At 55.0% G+C, this 8,178-nt stretch overlaps 1 long non-coding RNA gene across 1 annotated transcript; it reads left to right on the top strand.

Moving 5' to 3' along the window:
• Nucleotides 1-115: 115 nt before the first annotated feature.
• Nucleotides 116-8,178, top strand: LOC114082803 (uncharacterized). The gene is made up of 7 exons (XR_011706953.1): nt 116-494; nt 1,266-1,428; nt 4,850-5,143; nt 5,466-5,648; nt 6,764-6,875; nt 7,074-7,210; nt 8,095-8,178. It is a non-coding gene; the product is annotated as an uncharacterized lncRNA (long non-coding RNA).

Here is an 8,178-nt window from a genome sequence, read left to right on the forward strand (position 1 = left end):
AGCGGGACCTTATCAGGTGTGATGCAGGAGGGGTGTGGCAAAGGCTTGCACACTGGGGTGCCTCCCCACGGGACCCAGCAGCTATGCGGTGGGAGTCCAGGTGTCCTGTGAGATAACCTGGCTGTTCCAGCCCCCCAGTGGAGGCACCCATGTGCGGGTGAAGCCCACCTGCGGTGCCAGGCCCTGGAGCAGGGGCTGCAGAGCAGCCAGCCAGAAAGATGCTGAATCCTGAGCCAACGAGGATGGTGGCTTTAGGACGCTCTGCTAGGGTGTTGCCCTTGTGTCTAAGCAGATAACCGAAGCTGGCATGCGGCGTCTCCCCTGCCCCCTTTCCTTCCAGAGCTCACTGGACGGGGACCGCCAAAGTGGACCTGGACCCCATGGGCTTAGTAAGAAGGCCAGAGGCCCCCCCAACCGACAGTCACTGGCCTGTGGAGCCTGTGGCGACGGTTCTAGCTTTGCCCTCTTTGTCTCACACCTCCCGGGACTTCCAGGTAGTGTAGTCAACCGTGAAGCGCCCAGACCCCGGCCCACCCCCGTCAGCTCTCCTTGAGTGTGGCTGCCGCTAGCCAGTCCCTCCATTTTTGTAGAAGACTTGGACTCAGTCTTTGTGTGCTTTATGCTAAAAGGGTGCATAGGAGGTTGATAGGGATGTGATTAAGTTTTTAACTGAAATGCGTAATTAAAAATAATTGAAAAGAAGAACAGATGAGGTCTGTAAGAGCTCCGTGCCTTTCTGCCTCCTGCTGAGCTATTCCTTGTAAGTCCATGTCCAGCCACTTGAAAGCTCTGCTGTGGACCAAACCCTGTATGCAAGTGATTCAGAGGTTAATCAAGTGACTGGAACCGGGGCCACCGGCACTGTCACTTACCATTCCAAGTCCAGGCTTTTTATTTAGCTTCTCCACAAAAACTTTGGTGAGAGACTGGAATCATCATGGGCAAAATGCAGAAAACCGATAGAAGGTGGACGACTGGAATTGAGGCTGCCCTGGGAGAGGGGGGTTGGCTAGGCTGATTCACGCAGGTCAGGGCCACACGGGCTGGGGGGAACCAGAGAGGGCGTGGACTCACCACCAAGGCTGACCAGTCGGTCCCCAGTCAGCAAGTGCTGAATGTTAGGCCTTAAAGACAGCCTTCTGTAGATGGGCCAGCGCTGAGGGCAGAGAACCCCAGGGAGGGGGACGTCCCGAAAGCCACCACCATCTGGCTGTTCATCCCCAGGGGGCCCGTGGGGTGAGCTGCAGCAGGGGTCTCCTCTGCAGGTTGGAGCAGCACTGCGGGCCAGCTGTGCCAAGGCCCAGGGCCTCCCGAGTGCCTGGCAAGCACCCACTGATCAATCCTGAGCTGGAGTCCAGGCAGTGCCCTCACCACCCTCCAAGAGTTCCCAGAGAGAAACGAGGAAGCTCTTCAGCTGCGTGGCCCCAGGTGAGTGTGCCAGTGTCTGAATCTGTGTCTGTGTCTATGATTTGTGTATATCCATGGCCCTCTTCTGTGTCTGAGCTATGAACATGCCTGCATCTGCACTGTATGTTTGTGTGGATACACTTATATACACATGTATGCACACAATTATATACATGCTACATTTATATATTGATCTGTATTTGGGGAGGACAGGGAGATGGTTCTCACAGGCTCTTCTCAAACTCCTGGGCTCAGATGATTCTCCTGCCTCAAGTAGCTGACTGCAGGTGTGTGCTACCAAGCCCCGTGATATGCACATGAGTTGATTTTTCACTGCTGAGGATGGAACTTGGGGCCCAGAGCATACAAGGCGAGTGCTCTTCCACGGAGCCACACCCGGCCATACACATTTTTTTTTTAAAGAGAGAGAGAGAGAATTTTTTAATATTTATTTTTTACTTTTCTGTGGACACAACATCTTTATTTTATTTTTATGTGGTGCTGAGGATCGAACCCAGCGCTCCGCACATGCCAGGCGAGCACACTACCGCTTGAGCCACATCCCCAGCCCCCATATACATTTTTAAAATAAGGAAATATCCTCAAAGAAATGGCATGTCTGAGCTGCATGTCAGTCAGAACTGGCATGAGAACCTGGCTTCTCTGCTGAGGCCAGAGTCCTGTCCACCCCCACAACAGGCCTCTATAGGTAAGGAAGTACCCCGCGGCAGGTAGCTGGTGACAACCAAGTTCCTCTCCAGTTCTGGGGGCCACAAGTCCACCACCAAGCTATGGGCAGGCCACGCTTCCTCTGGAGGCTCTAGGGGTGGCTCACGTGGCGCTCTAGCTCTGCAAGCCTGTACCCAAACCCTCTGGAGAACCGTCACTGACCTTTTCTGGTGGAGGGGGTTACTGGGAACTGAACCAGGGGTTGCTCTACCACTGAGCCAGACCCCACCCTTTTTATTTTGTATTTTGTGTCAGGTCTAAGTTGCCCAGGCTGGCCTTGAACATTCGATCCTCCTGCCTCAGAGGCCTCAGCAGCTGGGATTGCAGGCACGGGCCACTGAGCCAGGCTTATTGACCTCATTTTAACTTGACCTCTCTGAGGGCCCTATTTGTAAATAAAGCACATTCTGAGGCACAGGAGTGGGGACTCTGAGTATCTTTCTTATGGAGGACATAATTCAACCTATAACAGGGAAATGCAGGCCTGAAATGCTAATAAGAACTTAAGTTACCCAGAAGGGAGAGAGACTTTCTGACCCTTTTATTACAGACCAGATCTCAGAACCCAAGGAGATAAGGATAATTCCTCCTAACCATAAAATCTGTAAGAATTAGAACTGGTCAGCATGGGCCACAGTGACTTAGAGTTGTCATGGCCATGGGGACTCTAAAGTCTGATCTCATCCTGCTGTCAATCAAAAGTCCAGAGGTGGACCTGGGCAGGACTCCCTGGAAACTTCCCTGGGACCCCCAATAATCACGGAGTTCAGGGATGGGGCTGGGGCTCAGAGGCAGAGCACTTGCCTGGCATGTGTGAGGCACTGGGTTCAATTCTCAGCACCACGTATCAATAAATAAAATAAAGGTCCACTGACAACTAAAAAAACATTTTTAAAAAAATGGAGTGCAGGAGGGGCATGCTACCCTCTCCTTCCTGAGAGGACCCACTCTCTCCCTTGATGGAGCCCCTTTCCCTTTTCCTTTCCTTCTAATAAACTCACGCCTGTTACTTTGAGTGACATGCCTGACATCTTTCAGGAATGACGGCCAGTGTCGGGTGGTGAGGGTCTCCACCTGCCTCGGGTCATCTGCTGACACCTCGTGAAACGATGCAGGCCGGGAGCCTTGCGCGAGGTGATGGCTGTTCATAGTGAGCTCAAGTTCAGAAGCGCCATTGTGTGTTTGAGCTAAAGATCGCACCTCCAGGTGTCTTAACCATGATTCGTGTCCTTGGAGTGCATATATTTTATAAACAGGAGCAACGGTCGTTGTGTGCATGGGGACCTACAATAAAGCAGTACTTGGTGGTCACGCAGCCCATCAGGGTCTCTGGGTGCTCCTTCACATGAGGACAGCAGCTCTGCCCACCTAGGGGCCAGGTCTGGGTGGGTGGGTCCCGGAGAGCCCCCAGGGCACCTCAGGCCCTCTTGACGCTGCCCCTGGGATTCGTGGCATGTGGGTTAACCGGTGGGTGGGAGACAGCTGGTTCCAGCAGAAGGAAGGCGCTTGGTCAGTGGTTCTGCTGAGGCCACAGGGGTGACGTGTCTCCACCTGGGGATGCAGTGCCGTCTGTACTGCGTCCTGTCTTCTGCTCGGCTCCAGCAGCCTTGTTTTCCTGGTTTCTCCTCATTTGGGATGGGAAAGGGCGAAGGTTGGGGTGGGTGGAAGCAAAACAGGAAGAGAAGGGGACAGGGTGGCCTGTCAGCCAGCAGCCAGGGTCCCACGCTTGGCGCAGGCCTGGGACCTGCTTTGGTGGGGCCACCTTCGAGAGCCTCCTGTCCTGCCTGCAGCGGTGATGCCTGTGGTGCCACAGGGAAGTGCGGACACAGGAGCAGAGGTCTCGCTGTCAAGTTCATGGCCTGAGGTGTGGGCCTGCTCCGGCCCAGCCTCCAGACTCTGGGCCCCTGGGTGGTGGCAAATCATGCACAGGCAGGAGGTCTTCTGCCAAGGCACCAAGCCCGAGCCAGCCTGAGGTGAGTGCATCAGGGGCTGGCTGGGGACGGCCATGGGCTCTGAGGACAGCTGGCACTCTGAGAGTCTTCACCGCAGAACAGGCCTGGTGAATTCCCTCGCCCACGCTGGGCCATTTGCCCCCGGCTTGCTCAGGGCTCACTGCCGGGCAGGCCAGAGGGAGCCGCTGGCTTTCCTTGAGGTTGTTTTTCCAGGTCAAGATGCACATCCTGGGAAGACGGTCCTCCGGCCACCCTTGCGCTCTGCCCATCTGTGCCAGGCCCTCCTAATGCCCAGCACCTCAGCGCGCCACTTGTCACTCGATGCTGTCTCAGTGCCTCCTGCCCACCTGCAGGACCCTGCAGCACGCCCAGGGCCCGACCTTCACCTTCTCCCCAGGAGGCTGCCCTTTGCAAACCTGTTCCCAGTCCTCACGCTTGACCTTCACCCTGGTGACTTTTGCCCAGACTGCTTTTCTGTGTAAAGTGAAAGTTTGGGGGGCTGTTGTGTTGGCCTCTGGGTCCCCACCAGCCAGGCTGAACCCCAACGGCATCACCCGTGTAGAAGTGCCTTCTCACCAAGCTGAAAGGTTTGCCTGATCTCCCAAGCGGAGCAGCGTCGACTGGCGAAGTGATAGAAAAGTCACCTTTTATGTCACTGTGATGGCTCAAGGGGGTCACACCCGGGTCTTCCTCCCTGTGATTTTTCCCTCCATGGTGACTTCTGTGATGACTTAGCTAATCTGAAATCTCCTGTCCCCAAGCTCCTCCCCAGATGGCTTCTGCTTTCTGTTGGAGGTAAAGAAACTCACAAGCTCTGGAAGGCAGAAGTGAAAGAGCAGCTGTTCTCTGCGGTCACGCTGGAACCACAGACCCCACACCCCACCAGGAGAGGCTCTCTGTGCCGGCCACCATGTGTGGGGCCTCACACATGAAAACTGGAAGAGCCCAAGAGGCCGGCAGCTGCCCCTGCATGCCCGAGGCTTCCGTTTCCCCGGATTTCAGAGGTCGGAGGACCTGGCCTCTGCCTGATGGCACCTGTGCCCGAGCTGCTCCAGGTGACCAGTGCCCTGGCTTCAGAGGCACTGTGGGTTTGAGAAACAGTCACACGCAGGCGGGCATGGTGGGGACCTTCAGCTCTGCATCCCCACCTCCACCTGGCAGCCGCCTCCCGGCCTGGACCACGAGTTGCCCCCACCAGAGGGAAGGGCCGAGCGTGGGGAGGGCGTGTCAGCTTGGCAGGCATCTTCTGGCCCGTGCTCCCGGTCAGGGCTTGTCCCACCCGCCTGCTCCCTCTGGCCCAGTGTTTCTGCTGCCTAAGCGCATTCTCCGCATTCTCGAATTCTCCCTGGCTGCCCTGAGATCTTTCTCTCTGTCCAGGTGTGAGCTCTGGACACTCCCCCATCTGAGTGTTCTCAGGCCTCCTGAAAGCCTGGCTTGACGTCTGCCATCAGCCTCTGGGAGGCCCTCGGTCTTGTCTTCTCCATGACCCCCCCTCCTCCTCTGGGCCCTGTTATGGTCGAATTCGGGACCCCCAAAAGACCACCAGAGACCAAGATCGATGTAAGCAGCAAAGAGGTGTTTATTGCGAGCTAGCTCAGTCCTCCACACGCACACACAGCAACTGGTGACGCTGAGAGGCCCCGAGCCCAGGGTTTGCAGCAGTTTTATACACTCTTTGGAGAAGGCAGGGACCCCCACATACATCATAGCATCTCTTAGCAAATCATCACACACTGCGGGAAAATCAAATAACAACTCTAAAACATGATTAGCACATTCCCTGGCAGGAACAAGTTGGGGAGGGGTGATTGGTTACTACAAGAGGGGGATTCGTCTGAACTGATTGGTTTAAGCCAAAAGAGGTGTACGTGCTGAACTACATGGTTTCCCAACACGTTATCAACCACCATAAACTACTGGGAGGGTCATCTGGCATCCCAGGTATTTCCCTGTCTCATGCTGATTGGTGGCTGCTAGGGGGTCACCTAGCCTGACTGAGTCAGGGACACCTGGCGCAGCAGATCTCTCCTGTTACTTGTAGATAAACAACTTAGCAGGTGGGAATGTGCCTAGGAGTGCTCTGTGGGTCTTTCCAAGGACAAAGGTGATGTCCCTTCCTTGGACAGGCTTTGCTCTGAGGTAGAGGCTGGTTTTTCAGCCCTAGAGCCACCCAGGCTGCACCTGCCCACCTGGCCCAGTGCCCCCTGCCCTGGTGCACCTGCCCACCTGGCCCAGGTGCCCTGTGCCCTGCTGTACTGCTGCTGTGCTCCACATGTCTCGGCTGAGTGCTCTTCTCATCTCCTGGCCCTTCCTCACCTTCTCTGTTGTGCTGAGTAGAGTTCTGTCTTCCACCCCTCCTTTTTCACTTCTAGATCTCATACTCGGTCCTCTTACTATCATTCTCTGTACAATTTGCCATCTGTTCACTGGGTACTTGAATGTAGTCCCACACCTTCTTAAAGAACTACCCCCCTGGCTTCCACCCCTGGAATTCCCGGGGTCTGTTTTTTTTTTTTTTTGGGGGGGGTACTGGGGATTGAACTCAGGGGCACTCGACCACTGATCCCTGTCCCCAGCCCTAATTTGCATTTTATTTAGAGACAGGGTCTCACTGAGTTGCTTAGCACCTCACAGTTGCTGAGGCTGGCTTTGAACTTGCCATCCTCCTGCCTCAGCCTCCTGAGCCACTGGGATTACAAGTGTGTGCCACCGTGCCCAGCCCCATCTTTGAAAAATGCCCAGGTGAAGAAAGAACTCTAGAGTGTCTCATGCATTGCAGAGGAGAAGGTGAGAAAGGGTCAGGGGATGAGAAGATCATACAGCTGGGACATCCAGAGAAAACCAGTGGTGAGGCAGGGCAGAGGGCACCTGGGCCAGGTGGGCAGGGGCAGCCTGGGGGAACTAGGGCCCACCCGGTCTTTTTCTAATGCAGGTGTTTTTCTCTTGGATTTGGTAAATTTTTCCTTTTAAAAATTTTTTTTCCAGATAATTTTCAATTGGATGTTAATGATTACATATGAAAAATCACAGTGAGGATCAAGGGCCTGGCTGTGCTACTCCAGCTACCCTCCTGGCAGGCGCGTGGGTGGAGCCAACACGGGAGCCCAGCTGGGGGAAACTGGGTAGGGGCTGTTTTTGTTTTGTTTTGTTTTAAACCTGCTACTAAATCGGGTAGTGAATGTGTTGGGTGCTTAGGATCATAAATTAGAGGCCACTCTGAATTGCTTAGCTCAACTGGATAGAGCACTGTAAGCCCAGACCTTAATGTTCTCCAACTGTGGAAACAGACAAGTCACCGAGACATCAGCCCTGCCTGGGGACAGGGGGTCCGGGTCCCGGGTGGAGAGTGGGGTGGAGAGTCGGCAGGCCTGCTTTCCACGGAAAGAGGTTTTGTAGGGGGTGTGGGAGCTTCAGGAGGAGCCAGCTGCCTTGAGGGAGGGGCAGGATGTGCTCTGAGCCAGATTTATTTTAGCCCCACACCATTGAGTCCCGCCCCAATTAAACCAGTCAAAAGCTGGGAACGTTCTTGCCTACTCTGACCTTGAGGCCAAGCATTGGCTAGAGTCGAAGGGAAAGCAGTGCCCTTCCCACGTTTTCTGATCTAGACGATGTGTCTCCTCCCTCCTCTGTGCCTTTGTCTGTCAATATGCAAATGGATCAAATAATCCAATTACCTGACGACTGAGCTCCAGAACTAGGCCTGTGTGGGGCAGAGCACTGGAGTGTCTGTGGACACCCTGCCAGGCCCTGGCAGCAGGCCACTGGTCCCCTCTGGTCCCCACACTCACCACATGGCCCTGCAGGAGGGACTTCTTGATGGGTGGTGGCAGAGGCCCAGAACCACAGGGAGCAGATGTCCCGGCACAGGGTGCTCCCCCTGGGAGGCTGACGCTCGCTCGGGGTTCAGTCATTTCCTCCTCTGAGCACCAGGCTGGCTCCCATTAATCCCCCTGGAGTTTGCTTTCCCGTCAAAGCCCCGCAGTTCAGAGGAGAATGCTCATTACAGGAAACAAGAGACTCCTCACATTCCACAGGACAGCTGAACTGGTGGCTTGTATCAAAATGCTCACATCCAGAAACAGCGTGTTGT

The sequence above is a fragment of the Marmota flaviventris genome, chromosome 3, assembly GCF_047511675.1.
Source record: "Marmota flaviventris isolate mMarFla1 chromosome 3, mMarFla1.hap1, whole genome shotgun sequence".
Classification (NCBI taxonomy): domain Eukaryota; kingdom Metazoa; phylum Chordata; class Mammalia; order Rodentia; family Sciuridae; genus Marmota; species Marmota flaviventris.